Source organism: Neofelis nebulosa, chromosome 6 (genome assembly GCF_028018385.1).
Source record: "Neofelis nebulosa isolate mNeoNeb1 chromosome 6, mNeoNeb1.pri, whole genome shotgun sequence".
Lineage (NCBI taxonomy): Eukaryota > Metazoa > Chordata > Mammalia > Carnivora > Felidae > Neofelis > Neofelis nebulosa.
Window position 1 is genome coordinate 68,347,136 of NC_080787.1, and position 24,995 is coordinate 68,372,130.

At 36.2% G+C, this 24,995-nt stretch overlaps 2 long non-coding RNA genes and 1 pseudogene across 2 annotated transcripts in view; all 3 read right to left on the reverse strand.

Moving 5' to 3' along the window:
• Positions 1-982, reverse strand: part of LOC131514432 (uncharacterized) — a 96,356-nt gene extending 95,374 nt beyond the window's left edge. The window contains exon 1 of the long non-coding RNA XR_009263069.1: positions 725-982. This is a non-coding gene — a long non-coding RNA (uncharacterized LOC131514432). The remainder of the gene's footprint in view (positions 1-724) is intronic.
• A 12,058-nt stretch (positions 983-13,040) lies between these two features.
• Positions 13,041-13,831, reverse strand: LOC131514431 (large ribosomal subunit protein eL8-like; annotated as a pseudogene).
• A 1,286-nt stretch (positions 13,832-15,117) lies between these two features.
• Positions 15,118-24,995, reverse strand: LOC131514433 (uncharacterized). Its single transcript, XR_009263070.1, has 3 exons — positions 24,907-24,995; positions 24,483-24,621; positions 15,118-15,294 (listed from the first exon to the last, which is right to left on the reverse strand). It is a non-coding gene; the product is annotated as an uncharacterized LOC131514433 (long non-coding RNA).

The following is a 24,995-nucleotide window of genomic DNA, read 5'->3' on the forward strand; positions in this document are numbered from 1 at the left end:
AATGTCTGTTTGTCTTTGAAAGAGCAACTCAAAAATGTGAAATTTACTCATACCATTTCTTCTTCAATAATAAATACATGTACTGCTCAGTGATGGCTTACTCTTTTCTAGAGGACTTACATAAATGATCTTCAGTTCTTGCAACCTTGCTAGATAGCTCTTTGTTTTTTTGTTTTTGAGGTGAGGAAAGCACGGCTCAGAGACTTTAAGGGGTTCTACAAGGCCACATAGCTAAAACTGACAAAGCCAAGATCTGATTTAGGATCACCTGGCACCATAAGGTGGGCTCTTCCTCCCAGGAAACACTCTCCCACAGTCTTCATTAGCGGCTTTGGTGAGAGCAGTGAGTGCATCCTGTCCAGTATTAATAATCAACAGGATAGAGGGAAGCACAGCGAGCCAGGGTTCAGAGAAAGGCAACTGAGTATGTTAGCGCTGGGAAAGAGACATGGTATTTAAATTTAAGTAGAGATTGTAACATGAGATAAGGTAAGCCTACTATTAGTACTTCATAGCAAAGATCTAAACTGCTTGCTTCAGCTTCTGCATTGGCTCAGCAACTTTCACGCCTCTCTCATTCTGTTCCACACTGGGAATGATTTAGGGCCCTCAACAGACTGTGCCAACCAGATTATGTTATCCCTCCACTTACACACGTTTAGTGATTTTTCATCACCTTAAGAATTAATTCCAAACTCTTCAAAGTGGCAAATCGAGTTCTTACCTTTCACTGCTCCCCATTTATTTCTCCATCCTATCTTTTTCTAGCCATATGAATCATTTGGAGTTCCCTTGAACAAACCTTCTTTGCCTATGTCTCTAAGACACTGTATCAGCTGTTGCTCCTGGCAGGAAAGTCCTCCCTCACCAAATTCTTCCTACACTCCCACTTCTGTTTTCCATAACACAGTAACTTAAGAATCATCAACTTTCAGAAGCCCTCCCTGACTGATCATCCTGACTGAGCAGCACACAGCATGCTGAGATGTGATTTGGTTTACTTGAATTCTCTTGGTCTAGACCTTGGACTCCTTGGGAATGTGTATTGCCTAGGAGCACATATTAAGCTGTTAATAAATACTGAACACAAGCAATCAGGCAAAGGTTGAGTGATCTAATACCTAGATTCTTATCTTCCTTGATTAGAAGAGTCAGGAAAGACTTCTGGATTACCACTTTTTCTGCAAAGGGATAATTAATTTTGAATCAGTTCAAACTCAAGTATTTATTGAGCTTTTACTGCAAAGTCTTCTTGGAGTCCTTTATCTCCAGTAAATAAAAATTGTACTGTTTATCAAAAAAATAGGGCTTCGATAGACAAGGTTACAAGCTAAAATTTTTGAAATGAGAATTTGCTTCAAATAATGTGAAACATGTATTGTTACCAAATTGATGATATTCAGCAGTTTATAACATAAACTAAAGCCCTGATTCAGTTTGTAAGCTGATATTTGCTGTGACACCAGGTTCAAGGAGTGAATTCTCATGTCCTCTGGAGGACTTAAACAATGAAAGTCAAATTCTCCTTACAATATATCTTCATATGAGACACACCTTTGAAAACAATATAGTTTAGTTGGCTTCAGATATGTTCTTTTAAAATATTTTTCATCTATATGAAGTTAGAGAAAGTAAAAAATAAGGTTGGTTTAATGAAAAAAATTTGGTAGAACCTGAAATTAGCATGTACATAATTCAAAATGCCTTATCATGGGCAATACTCTTGTGTCCTGTCATAGGTTTAGTTTACGTGATTTAAAAATGTAGGTGTCACTGTATTATTTTATACGTAAATATCAAATAGAAGTGGTTGAAGTACAGGATTGGACTCCAAGAAGAAGTCTGGATTTTCAGTGCAAATACTTCCACAGACTCTGTGATCCACAAATGGAATGAGGTATAGACTCCACACGTAAAGATAATGGCAGGAATAGAGAGTGTTTCTTACACACTCATGGAGAATCTGTTCACTCTCCTAATTCACAATGTCCTTTTCTTTAGGACAGTACTTTAACTCCTTGATGCAGAAAAGAATTAAGAGTATTATACACACATTTTTCATTTTCAGAATAAATTTTCAAATGTTAACCAACTAAACTAAATATGTATAGATTATTTTTACAGGTATTTCACATTTGCAAGTTAAAAAAAATGAATCTTGAGAAAGAGCAAAGCTGGAGGCATTATGATTCCAGCTTTTGAAATATACTACAAACCTGTAGTAATCAAAAGAGTATGGTACCAGCACAAAAACAGACACATAGACCAATGGAACAGCATAGAGAGCCCAAAAATAAACCTACACTTGTAAGGTCAATTAATCTTTGACAAAGATGGCAAGAATGTCAATGGGAAAAAGTCACTTCAACAAATGGTACTGAGGAAAATAGCTACATGCAAAATAATGAAACTGGACCACTTTCTTTCATCATACACAAAAATAAACTCAAAATAGATTAAGAATCTACATGTGAGACCTGAAAGCATAAAACTCCTGGAAGTTTTTTATGTTGGCTTTAGAAAATTTTTCTAGATGTATCTCCTCAGGCAAAGGAAATAAAAGCAAAAATAAACTGTTGTGACTATATCACAATAAAAGGTTTTTGCACAGTGACAAAATGATAAAGCAACTTACTGAATGGGAGAAGATAATTTGCAAATGGTATATCTGATAAGGGGATAATATCCAAAATATATAAAGAACTTACACAACTCAACACAAAAAACCCACAAATAATCTGATTAAAAAATGGGCAGAACACTCAGACATTTTCCTAAGGAAGACATACAGATGACCAACAGACACATGAAAAAAATGCTCCACATCAGTAATAATCAGGGAAATGTAAATCAAAACCACAATGAGATATCACCTAACACTTGTCAGAATGGCTGGAATCAAAGAGACAAGAAATAACAGGTGTTAGCGAGGATGTAGAGAAAAAGGAACCTTCATGCACTGTTGGTGGGAAGGAAAATTTGTACAGCCACAAATTTCCAAAATTTGTACTGTGGAAAACAGTATGGAGTTTCTTCAAAAAATTAAAAATAGAATTAACATATGATCCAATCATTCCACTACTGGGTATTTACCTGAAGAAAATGAAAACACTATTTTTTAAGTTTACTTATTTATTTTGAGAGACAGAGAGAGGCAGAGACAGAGGGAGAAAGCAAGAATCCCAAACAGGCTCCACACAGAGCCTGCACAGAGCCCCATGTGGGGCCCAAACTCACGAACAATGTGTTCGTGACCTGAGCCAAACAATGAGATCATGACCTGAGCCAAAAACAAGAGTAGGACTCTTAACCAAATGAGCCATCCAGGTGCCTTAAAACACTAATTTGATAAGATATATGCACCCCTATATTCACTTCATCAGTATTTAAAATAACTAAGATGTGAAAGCACTTGAAGTGTCCATCAACAGATAAATGGGTAAAGAAGATGGGGTATTTACACACACACACACACACACCGGAGTGTTTCTCAACCAAAGAAAAGAATGAGATCTTGCCATTTACAAACACATGGATGCACCTAGAGAATATAATGCTAAGTAAAATAAGTCAAAGACATATACCATATTATTTCATTCATATGTATAATTTAAGAAACAAAACAAATGAACAAACAGAAAAAAGAGACAAACAAAAAAAACAGGCTCTTAAATACAGAGTACAATCTGGTGGTTGCTGGAGGGGAAGCGGGTGGGAAGATTGGTGAAACAGGTGAAGGGGATTAAGAGTACACTTATCATGATGAGCACTAAGTAATATATAAATTGTTAAATCATTATATTGTACACCTGAAACTAATATAACACTATATGCTAATTATACTTACATTTTAAAAAATAGGGAAGAGTAAACTATAAAAAAATAAGAAGTAAAACAAACAACAATAATAAACTGAGTAGAGTTGATCAGTATAATCAAAGAATAAGCAAACTTTACTATAGGTAAAGAGCTTCTTTATCAATGGTTTAACCCATGTTTCTCAGTCTTTTGAAAAAAACCATTGGCCTACTTGACTAGGAAGATTTTATAGAGATTCACTTTCTAGAGTTTGCACTGAGTTCAAACTCATATGATTTCTTTACCAATATAACAGTATATAATTAGATATGCTTCTCAAGTTGCATAGCACCCTCCCTCTACTTCTTTGAAAATCACATGTCAGCTTTTGTAATACACAGAAATTTACCCACCACTTAGCCAATCACCAGACTTCAAAAGATACGCTTTAGATGAGAAATACTTTGATGAGGTCAGCTTCTACCCAGAGTCATGATGCAGTCCTGGTCAAATGGTTTATTAAGGGAGGGGCTGCATGGAGTGACTGACACTCAGGAAGGAACTCATGATATATAACTCCACTTACTCAAACGGAACAGAACATAAATGCAAAATTGGGAAAGCACCTGTTCAATTTTAGTTTCATCTTTTTCCTTGAACTTCAAGAATTTTACTTTGTCTCTCTGCATGCATACATAAAAATATTGTCTCCATATAAACCTTCACTTCTAAATATCACAAAACTATCTATTGTTATGTTTTTAAAAATAAAGTATTAAAAAGCTTTCATGATATGTACTTGAATTTAGTTACATGACATTAAGCATTAGACAGCTAACAATCCTGATTAAATATTTGAAATTTGAAAAGATGAATATTCTAGCCTTTTTTACCCTTGGGGGTTTTTAATTTGGTTATCTGTTTACTGTTTCATTAGGTGAGCCATGTAATCAGAGACCCATAGTAGCTATAGAAATTACTAAGTTTAATGATTCAGGAATTCCCCTGAAGTGAAAATAATAACTAAACTGAATAATCTAAATTGATTAGTTTTACTTGTATCCTAACAGCTCTTGAGACCATAATATTAAACCTATCACTTCAGTATTTTCCATAAATTCATTTCATGCATATCCCAGGATCCAAAAGCAATTCTGCAAATGCAGTTTAGCATTTCATTTTTTAAAAAAGTGCTTTTGGCTTGTCCTTTTAGAGACTTTTATCTTTTATAATGTAAAATCATTAGGTCAGGGCCATCTCTCTGATTCCTGAATTATACACTGAAGCACTGTACACATTGTACAGATGTCTGTCAATGAGTCCATTCTGGCCATCTTATGAAGAATTAAGCTGTTAGGCATTATGAAGGATTTAAATGGGTGAGGCAGAAAATCTGTCCTTGGGGAGCATACACTCTGTGATTTTTGAGAAGATAACATATCAAATAATTAGTTTTGAAAAATATGTGGCAGGTTGGGGTGATTAAAATATAAAATATAATTTATATATTCAAAAGAATATTGTCATTCAAAGGCCATTTTGGCAAACTATCCATTAAGTCTGTTGATACTGCCTCAGTATGATAATTTTAGAATGCTGTCATTTGGATTTGCTTCTTAGTGAGTTACAAAGCCACATAAGAATACCTGTTTCTTACTAGCACTTTTTTTAAAACATGAAGATACTATTGGCCAGTTTGATTGATCTAACTTTTGATTAACTTAACTGTATTAAAATTACATTTCTCAGCCTGACAATGTTAAAATTACACATATATGCTCAAGCATCTGAGAGCAATTCCAATAAAGCCATTACCAATATAGAGTTATCTTAATATAAATGTATGATTTTTAAGATAGAAATTTTGAAGGAAGGTATACTAATGTCTTCTAGTATATCTGTTTAATATGTATTTATAATATTTACATTAAATGTGTGTATATATTTATATAATATACCTATACTTGTATGATAAAGTACAATACTATAGGATTTCATAGGAAGGGGATCTGGATAACAGAAGGAAGGGACAGGACATTTCTTATAGAGAAGAAGAAAAAAGAAAAAAAAGAAAATAGTGGAAAGAACTAAATGACATATCCAACCACAGAGAGGAGACCAGTGAACTCTTCAAAAGATGATTGGAAATTGATGATAACATATTTGATACAGAAGGTAAAAGGAGTGGGAAAAAAAATCAAACAACTGAAAGTTTTCTAGCTTGGGCTATTGTGCCCATAACAGAATGAGAGGTATGGACTCCAAAATAAAGATAGTGATTTTGTATTTAGAAACATTGAATAACATAATTTGAAAACTATAAAAGACTTTAATTATTACCTAGTTAGAGCACGTACGCTCTCTCTCTCTCTCTCTGTTTCCCTTTCCCTTTATTAGAAAACAGATAAAGAAGTTATTCAACCAAAATCTGAAGACTGCCAAAAGAGACAGAAGTCAACACTTGATATTTCCTCTTTGGAATAGGAGTATACCTTTCAGAAGAGAGTAAATATTCTAGTAGTGGGAGTGGTGATTTGAGATAAAATAAAAAGCCGGATGGGAGAAGTTTGCCTGTATTCATATGTGAAGGTAGAAACTCAGAATGTAGGACTTTCATAGGGTAGGAGATTGAATAACTAGGCAGAGCAGAAGCCCAGAACACTGCTACATCTACTAGAGAAGAAGGTGGAAGCCATGAAGTCAGATAAGGAAATTTATTATCTTAAAGTAAGAAAAAAGGTTAAAAATTAAAATGTACATACATTTATTTTATAATACTAAAAAATGAAAACACTAAAGCAATAATAACTCTATAATATTAAGGAAACGTAATTTATGGTTTTAAAACTGGAAAAATCTCTGGGCCCAGATTGTTTGGTGAATTCTATCAAATTTTTAAAAAGTAATTAGCACCAATTCTACACAATCTGTTTCAGGAAACAGAAGAGAAGAGAACACTTCTCAACTTATGATGCTAGCATTACCCTAACATCAAAACCAGACAAACAGTACAAAAAAAGAAAACTATAGATCCATGTCCCTTATGAATGGAGGTAAAAGTTCTTAAATTATTAACAAATAGAATCCAGCAACATATGGTATCTAATATTAATTTAAATTAATTTAAATTAATATTAAAATAAATTAAATTAATAAACAAATATTTAAATTAATTTAAATTCATATTAATTTATTATTTATTTATTTACTATTAATAAATTATTAATTATTTAAATATCAATAATTTAATATTAAATAATTTGTAATAAGAATTATTCAATGTAAACAAGAGGGGTTTATTCCAGGTATGTAAGACTGGTTCAATATTTAAGAATCAGCCAGTGTAATCTATCATATAAACAGGCTAAAGAAGAAAAGTCATATGATCATATCAATCAATGCAGTAAAAGCATTTGACAAAATTCACCACATATTCATGACAAAATTCTCAGTAAAAAAACAAAGAAAAGCAAAGCATAGAGGAGAATTTCTTCATCTTGATAAAGAATATCTATAAAAAAAATAAAACCCTACAGCTAAATTATACTTAATGGTGTGACGGGATGCTTTCCCTCTAAAAGCAGGAAGAAGGTAAGATGTTCATATTACCACACTCATTCAACATAATAATGGAAGCTCTGGTCAGTGCAATAAGGCAAGAAAATTAAATAAAGAACATACAAATCACAAAAAAAAAAAGAAACAAAACTATTCTTGTTTGCAGATGACATGATTATCTACATAGGAAACCCCAAAGAATGTACAAAAAGCTTCTAAATTGTGGTTGTAAGCTTTAAAATTCATATAGGTATATAAAGAACCCAGAATACTTGAAACAATCTTGAAAAAGACAGTGTTGGAGGACTCACAATTTCCATTTAAAAACTTATAAAGTAGGGGCACCTGGGTGGCTCAGTCAGTTAAGCATCCGACTTAGGTCATGAGTCGGGACTTTGAGCCCCACGTTCAGCTCTGTGCTGACAGAGCCTGGAACCTGCTTCAGATTCTGTGTCTCCCTCTCTGCCCCTTCCCTACTTATGCTCTGTCTCTCTCTAAAATAAAATAAAGCAAAACAAAAATTTTTAAAAACTTATTATAAAGCTAAAACAATCAAGCCAGTGTGGTACTAACATAAATACACAAATATAGTGAACAGAATAGAATTTAGAGTCAAGAAATAAACCTTTACATTTATAGCCAATTGATTTTCAACAAGAGTGTCAATATAATTGAATGGGAAAAGAATAGTCTTTTCAACAGTGGTGTTGGAACAATTGAATTACATATACCAAAGATTGAATTTGGACCCCTACCTTACCCTTACCTCATCATATACAAAAATGAACTCAAAATTGATCATAGTCCTAAATGTAGGAGATCAAGCTATCTGTGGAAAGCATAGGAATAAATCTTTGTGACCTTGGATTAAGCAATGGTTTCATAGATATTATACCAATTTACAATGACAAAAAGTAGATATATTGGAATTCATCAAAATTAAAACATTTGTGATTCAAAGGATATTATCAAGTAATTGAAAAGATAACCCACAGAATGGGAGAAAATATTTGTATATATCTGGTAAGGAACTGGTATTCAGTATACATAAAGAATCCTCACGTTTCACCAATGAAATGTTAATAATCCAACTAAAACTGAGAAAGATGTTTGAATAGACATCTCTCCAAAGAAGGTACTATATAACTGGCCAAGAAACAAATTAAGTTTCTTAATATCATTAGTTTTTAGGGAAAAGCAAATAAAAGCCACAATGAGATACCACTTCACACTCACTAGAAAGACTGCAATAAAAAGGATGGACCATAACCATTACTGACAAATATCTGGAGAAATTGCAACCCCCATACATCATTTGTGGGAATGGAAAATGGTGGAGCCACTTTAGAAAATAATTTGGCAGTTCTTCAAAAAGTGAAACAAAGTTACTGTAGAACCAGCACTTTCACTTCTACGTATATCTCCAAGAGAATTAAAAACACATGCCCACACAAAAACTTGTACACAAATGTTCATAGTAACATTATTTATGATAGCCAAATGTGGAAATAACCCAAATGTCCACCAATTAATGAATGGATAAACAAAATGTAACATATCCATACACTGGAATACTATTTGGGTATGAAAATGAAGTGCTAATACAAGCTACAATGTGGATTAATCATGAAATATTATGCTAAGTCAAAACAGTCACACACAAAAAGCCTCAAATTGTATGTATATATATATATATATATATATATATATATATATATATATATATATATATATTTTATTTTAAATGTCCAGAATAGGCAAATCTATAAGATGGAGAGTAGATTAGCAGTTGCTAGAGGCTGTAGGAAAGAAAAGATGTGAAGGGACTGCTAATTGAGGTGGGCTTTCATTTTGGGGTGATGAAATGTTCTAGAATTGCAGAGTTGTATTTAATGTACAACTGTATAAATATACAAAAAATCATTGAATTGGACAATTTAAAAGGGTGAAATTTATGACACGTGAATTATATATCTCGGTAAAAGTTTCATTAAAACAATAATAAACTTAGTCATAGCCTTTAAAGATTGCCAAATTAAAAATGTTTATGTAAAATCATACATTAATTAGAAGACTAACATGAGCTGCCTGTGATGTACACCCTTCTCCACAACTAATCTTTGCACATTGGAGAAAAAGCATGGGCTGTTGAATTAGATAAGTGAAAGCTTTATACAAAGAGACATTAAGGAATACCAAGGTCTATTTATATTTATCAAACAATTGCTGATTTTAGTTTCAAAAACCTTATAGTAAAATAAGCACATCATAAATTTGGAATACCTCATAATATAATAAGATTTCCAATTTTCAAATTAACAGTAAACTAATTATAAAACATCCTGAACAATATGAATATCCTATCTTTGTAAAATCAGTGGGAATCTGGTAAGTCAATACATACATACTTTCATTATATCAAATTTTCATTTAAGAACTTTGAATATCTTTTTGGCAAGGACAGACTCAGAGAGTTATGAAAGTTTGTTAACATATAAACAATGTACAGATGTTAGGAAAAATACATACGTCTTCTCCAAATTAGATAAATCAGTCTTGCTTCATGAAGGAGCCTTGCGCTGTAGTGATTGTATTTCTCATGTTGATAATCGTATTGATAGTTTATAATAACGAGAACAAGCCTTCTGTGTTGTTCTTGATCTTTGCTTTTACTGTTGTTAATTTGTTTTATTGTCCATTATGTGGAAATGAAGAGGAAGGAAGGGACTAGAATAATTGAGTTGGTCAATACTTTGTTTTGTTGCCACAAGCTTCCTATTTTGGATGTCAAGAGAGATCCCTCTGCCTCCATCTTTATTGGCCTCATCTATGTAACTAGGTCCTCATTTTGTTTATTCTTTTTAGTGTTGAAATCCTTCCTGGGTAGCAAGACCTGCTCCTCACATCTTGATTGACTCTCACAAAGTTGTTGTTCTGGGAGGGAGGACCTTTTTAGGAACTGGTCTCTTGCCCACCACTCCCAGTGAATTATCCATCTGCTAATTGCTTCCATCTGCTATTTGACCCCTGATAAACATGAATGAACCTTGAAAACATTACACTGAGTGGAATAAGCCTGTTTTACAAGACCAAATAGTATGATTTTGTTTATATGAAATGTCTTTAATAGGCAAACCTATAGGACAGGAAGTAGATGAGTACTTGCTTAGGTCTGCGGGGATGAGGATACAAGAGAGTAGTGGCTACAAGATAAGGAGTTTCTTTTCTGAGATAATGAAAATGTTCTACAATCGACTATGGGGATGATTTTACATGCCTGTGAATATACAAAAAGCCATTAAATAATATACTTTAAATGTGGTGTGTGAATTTTCTATGTGAATTACATCTCAATAAGGCAGTAGTTAAAAAAGAACAAGCAAAACTGAAAAAAAAAATATTGATCTCTGTTGGAAACAAGTCTAAATTTACAACATCACTGAGTTACATTCCTGGTAGCTCCTTGCATCTTTGTTCTCCTTCCATGCCCGCCCCACCACACATGCACACACACACACACACACACACACACACACACACACACAACCTGAGCTACTTCAGTTTCTCTATTCTTCCTTATTCTCTATTCTTCCTTATTCTTCCAGTTTCCTCCCTTTCCTTCTGATCCACTGTTTCACGGGTCCTAGTATACCTGGTAGTTGAGTTTTCCAAGTATTCCTTGGTTTGAGATGTTGTCCACACTCTTCCCAGTGTTCTCTATAAATTGCACAATGCCTAGTCACATTTAAGGCTGTCATAGCTGAGACTATTTTACTTCATGATAAAAGTAGTATGTTTATTGGACCTTAACAGGCTTACTCCATCCAGAGTTGTGGAGAAAGGTTTATACTACAGTAGCAAAAGACAAGATATGGGAAGGCCTTTGCAGTTTTTAAGAAAATAAAGTAACTTTGCTCCAGCAGGGTTTGGGTGAGTTGGACACTAGAAAAGCAAGAAGGGACAAAAGTGTGGGGGAAGACTTGTATCCCATGCTGAGAAATGTGGGAAGGGGATAACCATTAGGCAGCGGGAAATCTCTGAGTGTTTGATAATGGTCAAATACTAGAAGATTTTTTTGTATCTGTATTATTTCAGTGCTTTTTGATACTTTCTAAATCTATTCTCAATTTGTAGCATATGGTCACACAAAACTAATTTTCTTCCCTTGAAATGATCATTTCATGTTTTAAAACCATCATTAATTTAATTTTATACAACTCTAATAGTTATCATGAGTCACGTTCGTTATCATCATTATTATTATGTAATTTTGGGGTTAAATATTAACTAGGCTTTTAAATTTCTAGCTAAATATTTTTTTTTTTTATAATGGGCATACAAAAGTATTTTATTTTTTTTTATTTTTATTTTTTAATTAATTAATTAATTTATTTATTTTTTAATATATGAAATTTACTGTCAAATTGGTTTCCATACAACACCCAGTGCTCATCCCAAAAGGTGCCCTCCTCAATACCCATCACCCACCCTGCCCTCCCTCCCACCCCCCATCAAAGGGTCTGCGATAAAATATCTAGCTAAATATTTTATCGCAGACCCTTTGATTTCATGCTAGTTGTTTTGTATCCATGACTGAACAACATGAATGTTTCCAAATTTTTGGCACAAAGGCTGCATAATTTAGAGATAAAGAGCTTCTTTAAAAATTAAAAAAAAATGACAATCTATAAACATAAAATTGCTAAATGAAACTAATACAAAACTCTTAGGAATCACAGTGATCAAATTGTGAGATTGATTAATTTGCAAATCATAGAATATAAGCAAGGTAACTTTTAGTCATGGGCTCTCTGTCATATTTCTCCTGACACAATTTTAATAAGATTCAGACAGGATCCAGAGAATCAGTTTTGATCCCTGCCACTCTATTTTCCCTTCAGCCCATTTAGATAATTATTAATTTAGCTATGCTAATCATCATCACTCTATGAGCAGTCTCTAGAACATTCTCAGATGCAAGTGATTTCTACTTCTCCTTAAGTCCTAGATGTTTTCATTGTCACTCACTTTTTCTTCCTACTTAGTGTCTAGTACATATCATATGTACACCTTATATCCTTAATTATTGATAAGTATTATTGATACTTCAAGCCCTAATCATATTTTTCTCCAACCCTCCATTGTGCTTAGCAGAGCATCAGCAAAGAGTAGGCACTCAAGTGTCTTTGAACAAATGAATGATATATTTTTCTCATTATCTTCTTTTAAGCTTCTCTCTCATAGCAATTTCTCCTTTTAGCTGTGCACTGAGACCCCTTTAGCAATTCTTAGCATCCATTATATCTCAATGTAAATTATCAAATATCTATTTTGAAAAGGCACTCTATTAAGAGGCTAAGGGATGGACAGATAGAAAAGACCCTCAAGGAGACTATATATTGATGATATATATGTTGATAATAGTAGATTATATATAATCTTTCAAAAACCAAAGATGATGAAATTAGAGATTGCCATAGATATGTTTTACACATCTTTGTTACTAATTTTTAAAAATTGAACTAAAAGAAATTTTCAAAGAATGACTGGAGCCCATCTATTTCAGATAAGCAATCTGGATTTGTCTGTTTTTATAAAAAGAATGTGTCTTTTTTGTGCTATTTTGACTTTTTTTGAAAGAACTTTTTGTAACTTTTATGTACAGAAAATTCAACAGCTTACACTTAGCCCAATTTTGTGGCCAGTTCTTTAGCCTTTTCCAACTTGGCAATGTGAGCCACTGCCTGTGGACCTAGGATATTGCATCCCCAGTGACAGCATATCTCATCGTATCTGTCATTGTAATTGGTCCTGATAGCTTCCACCTGCTTAGCCAGAACTACAGCTCTTTTGTCTTCCGAGTTAACCTGTGTGAAGGTGACAGTAGTGCAGGTCTTCCTGTGGACCAGATGTCCTAGCTTGGCCTCCTTTCCCTTGATAATGCAGTAGGGAACCCCCATCTTATGACACAGGGCACACAGGAGACAACCACCTCAGTGGGATCCACATCATGTGCAATCACCGCCAGCTGAGCCTTCTTGTTTTCCACCAAGACGGTGACAGTATTAGCCCCAGCTCGAAGGACAGGTGACCTCTTAGAGGGCCATCACCTTTGCTGGCAGCTTTCTACTCAGCCTGGAGCAACAATCTTTGCTTCTTATTTGTCTCTGGTCTGTATCTGTGGGCCAGCTTAAGCAGTTGAGTGGCTGCTTGGTGGTCCCAGGCCTGGGTGAACTGGTTAATTATGGGAGGCACTTTTAGACATTTATAGAGAATATCCCTTTGCCACTGCAGCCTGATTGGTGACAAAGTGGATGAGGTCCCTTTTGGGCTGGATATCCTGTCTAATACCAAAATTCTTGGGCGTTTTCTCAAATAGGGGATTGACCACCTTCTTGGCCTCCTGCTTCCTCATGTCGGCAGGAACAGGGTTGACCATCTTGTTCTTAACCTTCTTTCCTTTCAGCATCTTGGATGACTGGAGCTGTGCTTTGATTTTTAAAAATTTTTCTTACTTGACTATAGTTAACATGCAGTGTTACACTAGTTTCAGGTGTATTACAACTTGGCGATTTGACAAATTCATACACCGCGCTATGTTCACCACAAGTATAGCTACCATCTGTCCCATTACATTGCTATTACAGTATCATTGACTGTATTCCTTATGCTTTGCTTTTTATTCCTGTGACTTGCTCATTCTATAACCGGAAGCCTGTATCTCCCTTTCCCCTGTACCCATTTTGCCCCCACCCACCCCACACTCCTCCCCTCTGGCCACCATCAGTTTGTTCTCTGCATTTATAGTTCTGATTTTGTTTGTTTATTCTTTTTTTTTTTTTTTAGATTCCATTTGTGAGTGGAATCATATGGTATTTGTGCCACTTTCAACTGATGCCATTAACAGATGGGTTCCTTTTACTTAGGGTCACAGATCAAACTTATTCATCTTGTCTTTCTCTAATCAAAATTATGGTTTGGTTGACAATTTAAGAAACTATTTTTTAAAGTTATTTAAAGGTTGGTTAACTTAACTGCTTTAAACTTTTGAAATTCTCAGTTTCTATATAAAGTGTATGGCTCATGATCTCAGGATATATACAGCTGTTGCAATTGTTTTTCGTGCCTCATTGTCAAGTGACATAAAGGAGGAATTTGGCGGCTGGCTTTGGAATTCTTTTTCTGTAAACTGATATGCAACACATTCCAAAATAAAATATCTAATATGCCCATAATTGGTAATGAATGTGGAATTTGGGATACACAATATTATTGCTACATTTATAAGTTACCCAACAGAAGGAAGCAAATTCTAGATCTTGCTGAAGATTTAATAGGTAACTTCGTTGCCCCAAGGGTTTCTTGGCTGGTGAACAATCTTGGCTGATGGAAAAAGATTCCTTTGAAATGTTGTGGATTTGTTTCATAATTTAAATTAGTCCAGGACAAGGAAGAATTGAGGACAGAGGATAACTCAGTGAAGAGATGGACCACTGCAAAGGAGGAAGAATCTTGCAGCATAACAATTCTGGGAAATAAGAAATTTGAGCAGGTCAGTCAGTATAAACCCAAGTATTTGAGGATTTGAGTGTAAAATAAAAATCTAAGAGCAAGGACAGACCCTTTCCGGATGGTTAACCATAAAGTACAAAAATTAGCTGAGTTCAAAGTCTTTGCTGAAAATAGGAATGTGTGATCTTTTAGAGGTTTAAAATCTGTGGTGGATTATCTGAAAAATACAGCAGTATTTTGGTGCTGCTAGGACAGGGAATGTGGAGAGGGCACCTGATGGTTGGGAGTTCTCCTCTTACAGCCATGTGCAGCAGCCTCCACTACATTAACAGTCCTGGCCTCCAGCCACACACTTTAGTCACTCTCCCCATGAAGAAGGCATGTGCTGTCGCTTTGCTGGATCACAGGTGTTGATTCATTTCTCCCCTGGGGCAGAATGGGGAGGGGTAATATATACAAAGGCATCATTTGGTGTTTGATTATTGCATTTCTCCCCTCTCCACTACAGATGAATATGAGGTAAAGATCCTTTATATTTAGAACAAAAAAAATTGTTTTCACAGAAAAATTACAATAGTATAGGGTTCCCATATAGCCCACACCATTTTCCCTGTTAGTAACTTCTTACAGTATTAGTATGGTACATTTGATACAATTAGTGAACCAATATATTGATACATGATTATTAAATAAAATCCATACTTGATTCAGATTTCCTTTTTACCAATTCCTTTTCTGTTCCACTGAGAGCATCATATGACATTAATCATTGTGTCTCCTTAGGCTCGTCTTGGCTCTCACAGTTTCTAAGACTTGTTTTTGATGACCTCAGTGGTTTTGAGGATTATTGGTCCTGTAATTTGTAGAATGTCTCTCACTTGTGATTTACGGGTATTTTTCTCACAACTAGAATAGGATTATGTGTTTTGGAGATGAAGATCACAGAGGTAACATGCCATTCTTATCACATAATATAAAGGGACAAACTATCACCTTGATTTTCACTATTGATGTTGACTTTGATTACCTGGCTGAGGAAGTGTTGGTCAATTTTCTCCACTTAAAACTTGTCTCCTTTCCATAATGTATTATTTGGAAGGAAGTCATTATGCACAGCCCACAGTTAAGAACTAGGGAGCCCTGCTTCACTTCTTTGAGGATTGTTCAATGTTAACATTAAGCATTTGATACATATGTTGTGCAACATTTTTACAAAGGAGTTGTGCTGTTCAGTTACTGGGGATATTTATGAATTAAAAGGCAACTGACAGAATATTGTGGTTTGGGTAAATGTGCAGAAATGGGTAAGAAAGAAAATTTATTCTTTCATTTGCTGGACATTTTTTGATCACTGACTCTGGTTTCAAACTTGATGCTGTATCGAAGACTTGCCCTCAGAGAGGTTATTACAGTTAAGCACAATAAATAATTTTTAAAAATCTAGGGGCTCCTGGGACTCGGTCAGTTGAGCAACCAACTCTTGATTTTGGCTCAGGTCATGATCTCATGGTTCATGAGTTAGAGCCCCCCACATCAGGCTCTGCAGTGACAGTGTGGACCCTGCTTGGGATTCTCTCTCTTTGTGTCTCTCTGCCCCTCCCCCACTCACTGTCTCTATTAAAAATCAATAAATAAACATTTAAAAAAAAAACCAGCAAAGCTACAGTAAAACATGAGGGCAAAAATTTAACATAAAACTTTTTGTTGCCTGAAGGTACATTTCTACAGACTAGAGCAGTGTTTCTCAGGGCTTAGTAGGAATTTAGTGCAAATTGACACAAAAAGGTGGATCTTTCAAATAGCCAGAATATGACCCTGTTGATGTCCTAGAGAAGAAGTATGGTACATAACTCTTATCTTTCACGGGTGGGTCCCCTGCAGGGCCTGAGGGCAACATGATTCCCTGTGAGATAAACAACTAACTGACTGGGCCAGTGAAAATAATTCTCTTATCTTATCCAAATGAATTTTTCACAGTCTGCCTGTTTATTCATACCATTTCCACTTGGATTAAAATAGTGCTTTTATTCACTTCTTTAATTATTACTTGGGCTTTAGAGCTTCACCTATATAACCTAGACAAGAAGTTCTCAAAGAATATTACAAATCACCAAGTCACAGGATATCGATAGATAGTACACACACATTGTTAATCTTGGAATTCATTGGGTTTGATGAAATCTGAGGTTTATTTTCACTCTTTTCTTTTATATTAATTAGAGCTAAAATAAGCATGACTAGAATCAGGAGTTTTGTGAGTGCCAAATTATTTGTTTTCTGCTACTTCCATGTTGAAAGAGCCCTGATACTGTATGGTGTCCAGCTTTGCCCAAATTGGCTCCCGGCTAAGTTATGATTGTTATAAATCTACTACAGTGCTCCTATTCTTCTAGCTAGTAGTTGGTTTAGGGTGAGTTCTACCCCATTGCTGATGGAGACTTGAGGGAGGTCAACTGAGAGTAGAGGGCTTCGGGAAAGAGTTTGTATCACTCCTTAAATTAGATGAACAAGGAAGAGACTTTGTATATTTTCCTGTATGATTGAGTCCCTGGTCTGTAGCCATTTGTGAGCACAAAGGATGTTAGGTTGGGAGAGTCAGACTTGCTAAGAATGGCAAAACAGGAAAATGAAGAGAACTTTGGTGCCATAATATCATTGAACAACTGAATTAACAAACACTGGACCATTTATTTGTGAGATAACAAGTTTTCTTCCTTTTTGTTTAAGCCGATTGGGTCAAGCTTATTTTCTATTTGCAACCAAAGCATTCCATAAGAATGGTTATATACATAAAACCACACGTGTGAAAGAATTTAGGGCTATTTAAGATATTTCAAAGATAATTTTGTCTTTAAGTGTTTTTTTCAATGTATGCTGACTTTAGAACCTAATCCCTGCTAAGAGACAATTCCCCAGAATGTTCATTGATGAAGGATGGTAATATTACTTCTTAGTCTAGCATCTACCTTATTTTCTTTTACATATTTTGAGTTAATGTCCTAACTTCTGTTTCCCTAGTCTGGAAAGTCCACTCATTGGGTGGACTTCATTGTATCTCAATACTATCTTTTGGACAAGGATAAACATCCAGCCCAGTTCAGGCAACTTAGATGCTTTCTCCAGGCTATTTGGATTTGGGTCTCTGAGACATGGGTCAGTTTTTTTGTTTTTTGTTTTTTTAGCTCTTTCACTGAAAAGGAATGCAAATTAAGATCTGGACCGACCATGTTTGGCCTTACACATGACAAAATAGAGAAGGCAATTAGGCAAAAAAAGAAAAAAATTGAAGGGAGAGAAGCAGGAGTAAGAGACCACATAAATCCAGAGAGACAGAGAGAGTAATTTTAATGTCCATTTTCTGGATCTATTTGCTTCTGAGGGCTGGCCTCGGATTTCATGAAATAAATTTATATTTGCTAATGTTTCATACTTCTCATTAAAAGAAATCGAGGGAGTCTATGTTACTTGCAACCTTTTGATACTTGACTAAGATACTTGTGAACTAAAAGAGACTTAATGGGATTTGATTTTCCTGTTTTGGTAATGCCACAGCAATCGGCATTCTCTTATGGCACTGATATCAATCTGTCTTGCATTAGAGCAACTTGGTGACTTACATAATCTACTTAGTAGTGTGTGAGTTTAAGAGAAAAGATTAGCCTTATTAATTTTTTAATCTATTAAATCATGAAGTATTATCCTTTATCTATAACAGAAATTTAAAATACTTGTTGAAAGAGAACTATTGCCTGATGAAGGAGTAAATAGGATTTTCATCCTTCCAAATTAAATGTTTATTTCAGGTATCTTAGGAATGCCCTGAACCACTGACTAAAGACATATCCAAATAATCATTTTGTTTATTCAAAGTTATTTAATACAATTAAATCATTTTCAGCACTAACCAGCATTGTTCCCTAGGAATATTTCAAAGCCAAAACAAATGCCATTGTAAGTTTTAAAATATTGTTGGAGGTTAAGTAGTTGTTTTTAAAACAAACATGTTCTTTTTTAATTAATTTGAAGACAATGATTTTCTTAATGTGATTTTATTGACAATAATCTTAAAAATTTTTATTAAGAGGAGACATTGCTATAGGGTTGGGATTGCTCTAATGACCCTTCTTTCAAACAGTACATGAATTATCCTCTTTACAGAATGAGAATCAAAGAAATCCTCTAACTATTCTAAGATGGCTCAACTCTAGGCCCCTGACCTCTCTTTTCTTAGAGCATTTACCTTGGAAAACGAATTAGAAATTCTTTCTCTGCCCCATTTGAAATGTATATTATCTTTTCCCTGCCTTTTGCTATCACCAAGAATGTCTTTCTCAAGGACCTGGGGCTATCTCTTTGAAGTGTAATCATCACAGAAGATAGTGCCTATATCTTTGGCTATCAGATATCAAGTATTCTGGGAGGATAGGGGACAACTTCCTTGGGCACATTGCTCCAGATTGTAAAACTACCTCCTGACATGAAGATATGAGAAAGTTACTTTTCCTTTGGGTAAAGCCAATTAGCAAACACAGGTGCCTGCAGTTCCCCCAACCTAGTTCTTTGTGCCTCTTGGATTTCAATGCCTTTTTCCTTCCCCAGATCCAGGAAGTTCTCAGCTATTATTTCTTCAAGTACACCTTCAGCACCTTTCCCTCTCTCTTCCTCCTCTGGAATACCAATTATGCGTAGATTATTTCTCTTTAGTGCATCACTTAGTTCTCTAATTTTCCCTTCATACTCCTGGGTTTTTTTTTTATCTTTTTCTCAGCTTCTTCTTTTTCCATAATTTTATCTTCTAGTTCACCTATTCTCTCCTCTGCCTCTTCAATCCGAGCCGTGGTTGTCTCCATTTTATTTTGCAGCTCATTTATAGCATTTTCAGCTCCTCCTGGCTGTTCCTTCATCCCTTGATCTCTGTAGCAATAGATTCTCTGCTGTCCTTTATACTGTTTTCAAGCCCAGCGATTAATTTTATGACTATTATTCTAAGTTCACTTTCTGTTACATTGTTTAAATCGTTTTTGATCAGTTCGTTAGCTGTCGTTATTTCCTGGAGGTTTTTTTGAGGGGAATTCTTCTGTTTCATCATTTTGGATAGTCCCTGGAGGGGTACAGAACTGCTGGGCACTTCCCCTGTGCTGTCTTGAATAACTTGTGTTGGTGGGTGGGGCCACAGTCAGACTGGTGTGTGCCTTCTCTTTCCCTCTCCTAGGAGCAGAATTCACTGTGGGGTGGTGTGGTCCATCTGGGCTACTTGCACACTGCCAGGCTTGTGGTGCTGGGGCTCTGGCGTACTAGCTGGGGTGGATGGGCAAGGTGCACAGGGGCGGGAGGGGCAGGCTCAGCTCGCTTTTCCTTCAGAGATCCGCTTCGGGAGGGGCCCTGCAGCACCGGGAGGGAGTCAGACCCGCCGGAGGGATGGATCCGCAGAAGCACAGCATTGGGTGTTTGCGAGGTGCAAGCAAGTTCCCTGACAGGAACTGGTTCCCTTTGGGATTTTGGCTGGGGGATGGGCGAGGGAGATGGCTCTGGCGAGTGCCTTTGTTCCCCGCCAAGCTGAGCTCTGTCATCCAGGGCTCAACAACTCTCCCTCCCGTTGTCCTCCAGCCCTCCCATTGTCTGAGCAGAGCTGTTAGCTTATAACCTTCCAGATGTCAAGTCTCGCTTGCTGTCGGAACACACTCCATCCGGCCCCTCTGCTTTTGCAAGCCAGACTCGGGGGCTCTGCTTGGCCGTCTGGCCGCCCCTCCACCCTGGCTCCCTCCCGCCAGTCCGTGTAGCGCACACCACCTCTCCGCCCTTCCTACCCTCCTCCGTGGGCCTCTTGTCTACACTTGGCTCTGGAGAATCCGTTCTGCTAGTCTTCTGGCGGTTTTCTGGGTTACTTAGGCAGGTGTGGGTAGAATCTAAGTGATCAGCAGGACATGCGGTGAGCCCAGCGTCCTCCTATGCTGCCATCTTCCCAGGATCCTCCTCCCCCAACCTAGTTCTTAAAAACTCTCCAGGTGCTTTTTTTTCAAATTTTTATTTAAATACTAGTTAGTTAACATATAGTGTAATATTGGATTAACTACTTATGTATAACACCCAGCACTCATCACAAGTGCCCACCTTAATATCCATCACCCATTTAGCCCATCCCCCACGTATCCCCCTCCATCAACCCTCAGTTTATTCTGAGGTAAGTGTTTTATTTATTCTGAGGTAAGGATTTTTCCCTTAAGGTTGCCATTCCATGCTTTCTGGTTTTTACTGCTTGTAACACTTACCTCCTAAGCCTTCCAGATCTGCTTACCTCAGCCGCTCAACCGACTGAGCCACCCAGGTGCCCCAGGGCTTGCCTTTGTAAGACTATACAGAACTCCTTCACCATGTACAAATGGAAGAACAAATCAACTGCTAGTGTTTAATGAGTGTCTACACTATGTAGATCCTGCACTAAAATGTTAGTTTTATATCTGATAAGAATTAGCGTATGCTGTTGATATTGTCCATTTTCCACATTGAATAAGGTGATTTGTTTCATCATTTTTACACATCATTTTTATATAAACTTAAATATATAAGCATGGTTTTATTATTCCTTGGTCAAGAAATTACTCATTTACTTAGATAACATTTATTAGGCCATATTATGTTAGAAGTGATAATGCCAGAGATAACTTTTCTTAAGTTGCTCATGATTGAGGAGCTGAGACAGACATCTAAACAGATGATTATAATACAACACAACCTGCACAATAATAAAGGAATTTTTGAAAGTGTTACTTGAGCAGAAGAAAAGGAAATGAGTATGATTTGGATGCAAAGCAGTTTAGGAAAGATGCTACAGAGTATACCTGCAAATGCTATTATCTTCCATACCAGAATTTTCCTACAGACTTTTATAAAGGTTTTCCAATTATGATTTAGGGGCAGGAGCTGATCTAATAACGTGGGGTATAGTTTACTAGAATGTGATTTTTTTTTGTTTTCTGGTCAGTTAAAAAACAATGGTGTTAATGTACTAGCTATAGAGCCTGGCACCCACATTTTGGAATGGGTGAAAACAATTCAAAGCAATCTGCTCCAAAATGAAGCCAACAAGATATTTCTGCCAAGAAATGATGGCAGAGTTCTAAATAGAATCATTTTGTGATGGTAGAACTGTTTCTCATCTTCCTTCCTTTATAGCATATCTTGTTTACATTTGGTTAATAAATTAAAATGCAATTGTTACCACAAAGCAGGCCACTTGAACAAGTGTGTTTCCAGAAAATTTTCATTTAGGTTATGTTTGGCTCACATGTGTTTATGGAATGCCATCACTGTGTTACCCACTTTGAACGCATTTAGGTAGCACCAAGTAACAGGACCCATTGAACACATATTTGAGTTTCATATGAGGCATATGTTCATTTATGCAGCTGCTGTAGTTTCTGTGCTATCAGTAGAATTCTACAAAGTAATTAGGACAGTGTGTGCAAGACCAAAGACCTGAAAACCAGTAACTGAGTAGCTCTCCTTTCAAAGTTGAAGCAAAAGAAATCTTAGATAAAGGGGGTATACAGGCATGCAAATATTTGAAATTGAATAGTAGCAGTAAAATTTTTATTTTAAAAAAATATTTAGGGAAAACTGTGGTATAAGTAGAATATAGGATACCTACTACAGGAAAATACATCGGAATCTTGGATGGATGGAACATATCCTCTCAGTCAGATACCATATTCAGATGTGGTTGTTTGTTGTTGTTACTGTTGTTGGTGTGGTGGTGATTTTGCTTTCTGTAGATATGCTGATGCTTACTTTAGAGAAATTAAAGTTGGGCTTCCTGATTAAGATTATTTGTCATTCTACTTTAGTCAGATGAGTATCTCTGAACCAGTATACTTTCTTCAATACCAACGAGCCCCAACCCTTGGTAGCCTCTAGAAATATTTCATAATGCTTAACTAAAAATGCAGATTTCCAAGTTATCCTTCAAAATTTTGTATTTGTACACCAGGGTAGAACCTAGGAAGCTGTGTTCCTAATAATGTCCCTGGGTGATTTTATCTCTATTTATTTTAATTTTTTTGGTACACATTTTTTTGAGAGAGAGAGAGCATGTGTGTGGTCGTGCATGCAATCAACAGAGGGGTGAAACGTGGGGAGAGAGAAAGAAAGAGAGAGAGAGAGAGAGAGAGAGAGAGAGAGAGAGAATCTTAAGCAGGTTTCACACCTAGCACAGAACTCATGACTAAGGGATCATGACCTGAGCCAAAATCAAGAGTTGGATGCTTAACCAACTGAGCACCAAGTGCCCCTTGATACACATTTATATATGCCACTTGTATTTTTTTCTTTTGTACATTACTGTTTTGTGTCCTTTGCCATTGTCTTCCTTTCCTTTTCTTAAAACTGATTCATAACAAAACTTATGTATTTATATATCTAAATTTTTGGTATATATCTTGATATTTATGTGTCTTGATATAGACAGATAAACTTTGATCTCTTATGTATATGGCAAAAATTCTCCCCATGTGTTTTAACTGTATGTTTGAGTGTATTTGGGTGGGGGGGGATTATATGTGTGCATAATAAACAGGTAGTAACTGACATTGATTCTTGGTCCCATGATCTATGGCATATTCCATTGCTAAGAGAGGGATAACTTGAGTTATTGGTTTCAGTGGGATTATGTTTTTGCAATACACACCAAATTTTAACCAATATCTTCTGGCACTTGCTATTCCCCTTTGTTCCTCTATAGCCAATCAAGGCAAGAGGCTGTTCTGAACTCACTGCTCTGGGGAGAAGATGTATTGGCAAAAAACAGAAGAGCAGCAGAGGAGGAGCTACTTCTGGCTTTTAGGTTTCAAGAGTTCAGGCCCTGCAAGTAGTAGAAAGGATTAAGGTAGCAAACAATAGATTTGAGAAGAAAATATGATGAATCAGGCCTAGTCTTTCTACCCCCAAACTTAGGGGGAAATTAATATTTGACTAGAGGGATGGGTCACTTGGGAGGGAATCTAAGGGTTCTTAGCTACCAGAGAGGCTGTGTGTGAGAAACGGCCTTGTTCCCTTCCCGTGTGTAGGGGAGTGCATGTAGGGGCACAACCCTCTGAAGGATTAGTGGGCTCTGAGAGAAGAGGGAACCTATGGCCCCCTTTCTTCATTGATTGTTTAGTAGATCCATGGGTATATACAAGTCCCAAAAAACAGTTTCTATGATATATTTAGGACACGGACCCCAGATGGCCTCATAAAGTTTCTAGTTCTCCAACAGAGAGGGGAAACAGAATGTGTCTTTTATGGCTGAGAGTTGAGAAAAATAGTAGAGGTTGACATGGATATGTAGGGAATTTGCAGATAGAAATAAGAGATGAGTCAGTGGCTAATTGTGTATCTATAGTTGGGGATCTAGGTCTTTGTAGTCCCTTTACAGAGGCAATCTCTGGGAAAAGGCAGAGGGAGGTATGAAAATATGAATTAAATTGATTTCTGAAAAATATAGCTTGATATACTTTGTATACACGTGCTTTGTGTACAGTCCTTGGCCTGTTAAGATGTCACCATGGAGCCCATGAACAGAGGCCCATTGCAATCATTGGAGAGGAAAAGCCAAAATATCCCCTGGATATACATACCAAACAGGCCAGGTGTAGATAAGAGTCACGTATTAAGAAGCACTCTGGATCCCAGGACACTTGATTTTTCTCCAGATCATCTCCAGTCTCAAGACAGCCTCATGTTAGTGGCATTCTGAAAGTCCTTTCTTTCTCCTAACTATCAGTGTGGAAGAGAACAGAATGAGGTTTTCAGAACAGGATGCTCCCACCTTTTTCAGTGAGGTTTTGTCCACTAGTCAGTCCACCATGTGACCCTGTGTGGTCGGTGGATATTCACAGGGTGAGCTACTCAATCTCCTACCTCATCTTTTAACTTGTTCTTTCTTGATTTCTCTTTTATTGGGTCTATAATTTTATGGAACAGGTTCAATTTAGTTACTCTGGCTTTTTTAACCAGGGGGACTAGCTTTCCATCATCTAACATCTGGGTACGTTTACTGACCTTAGATCAGGAAATGTTGGGAAATGTTTTCTTCAATGGGCCAGAGAGTAAATATTTGAAGGCTTTACAGGCTGTTTGGTCTCTGTTGC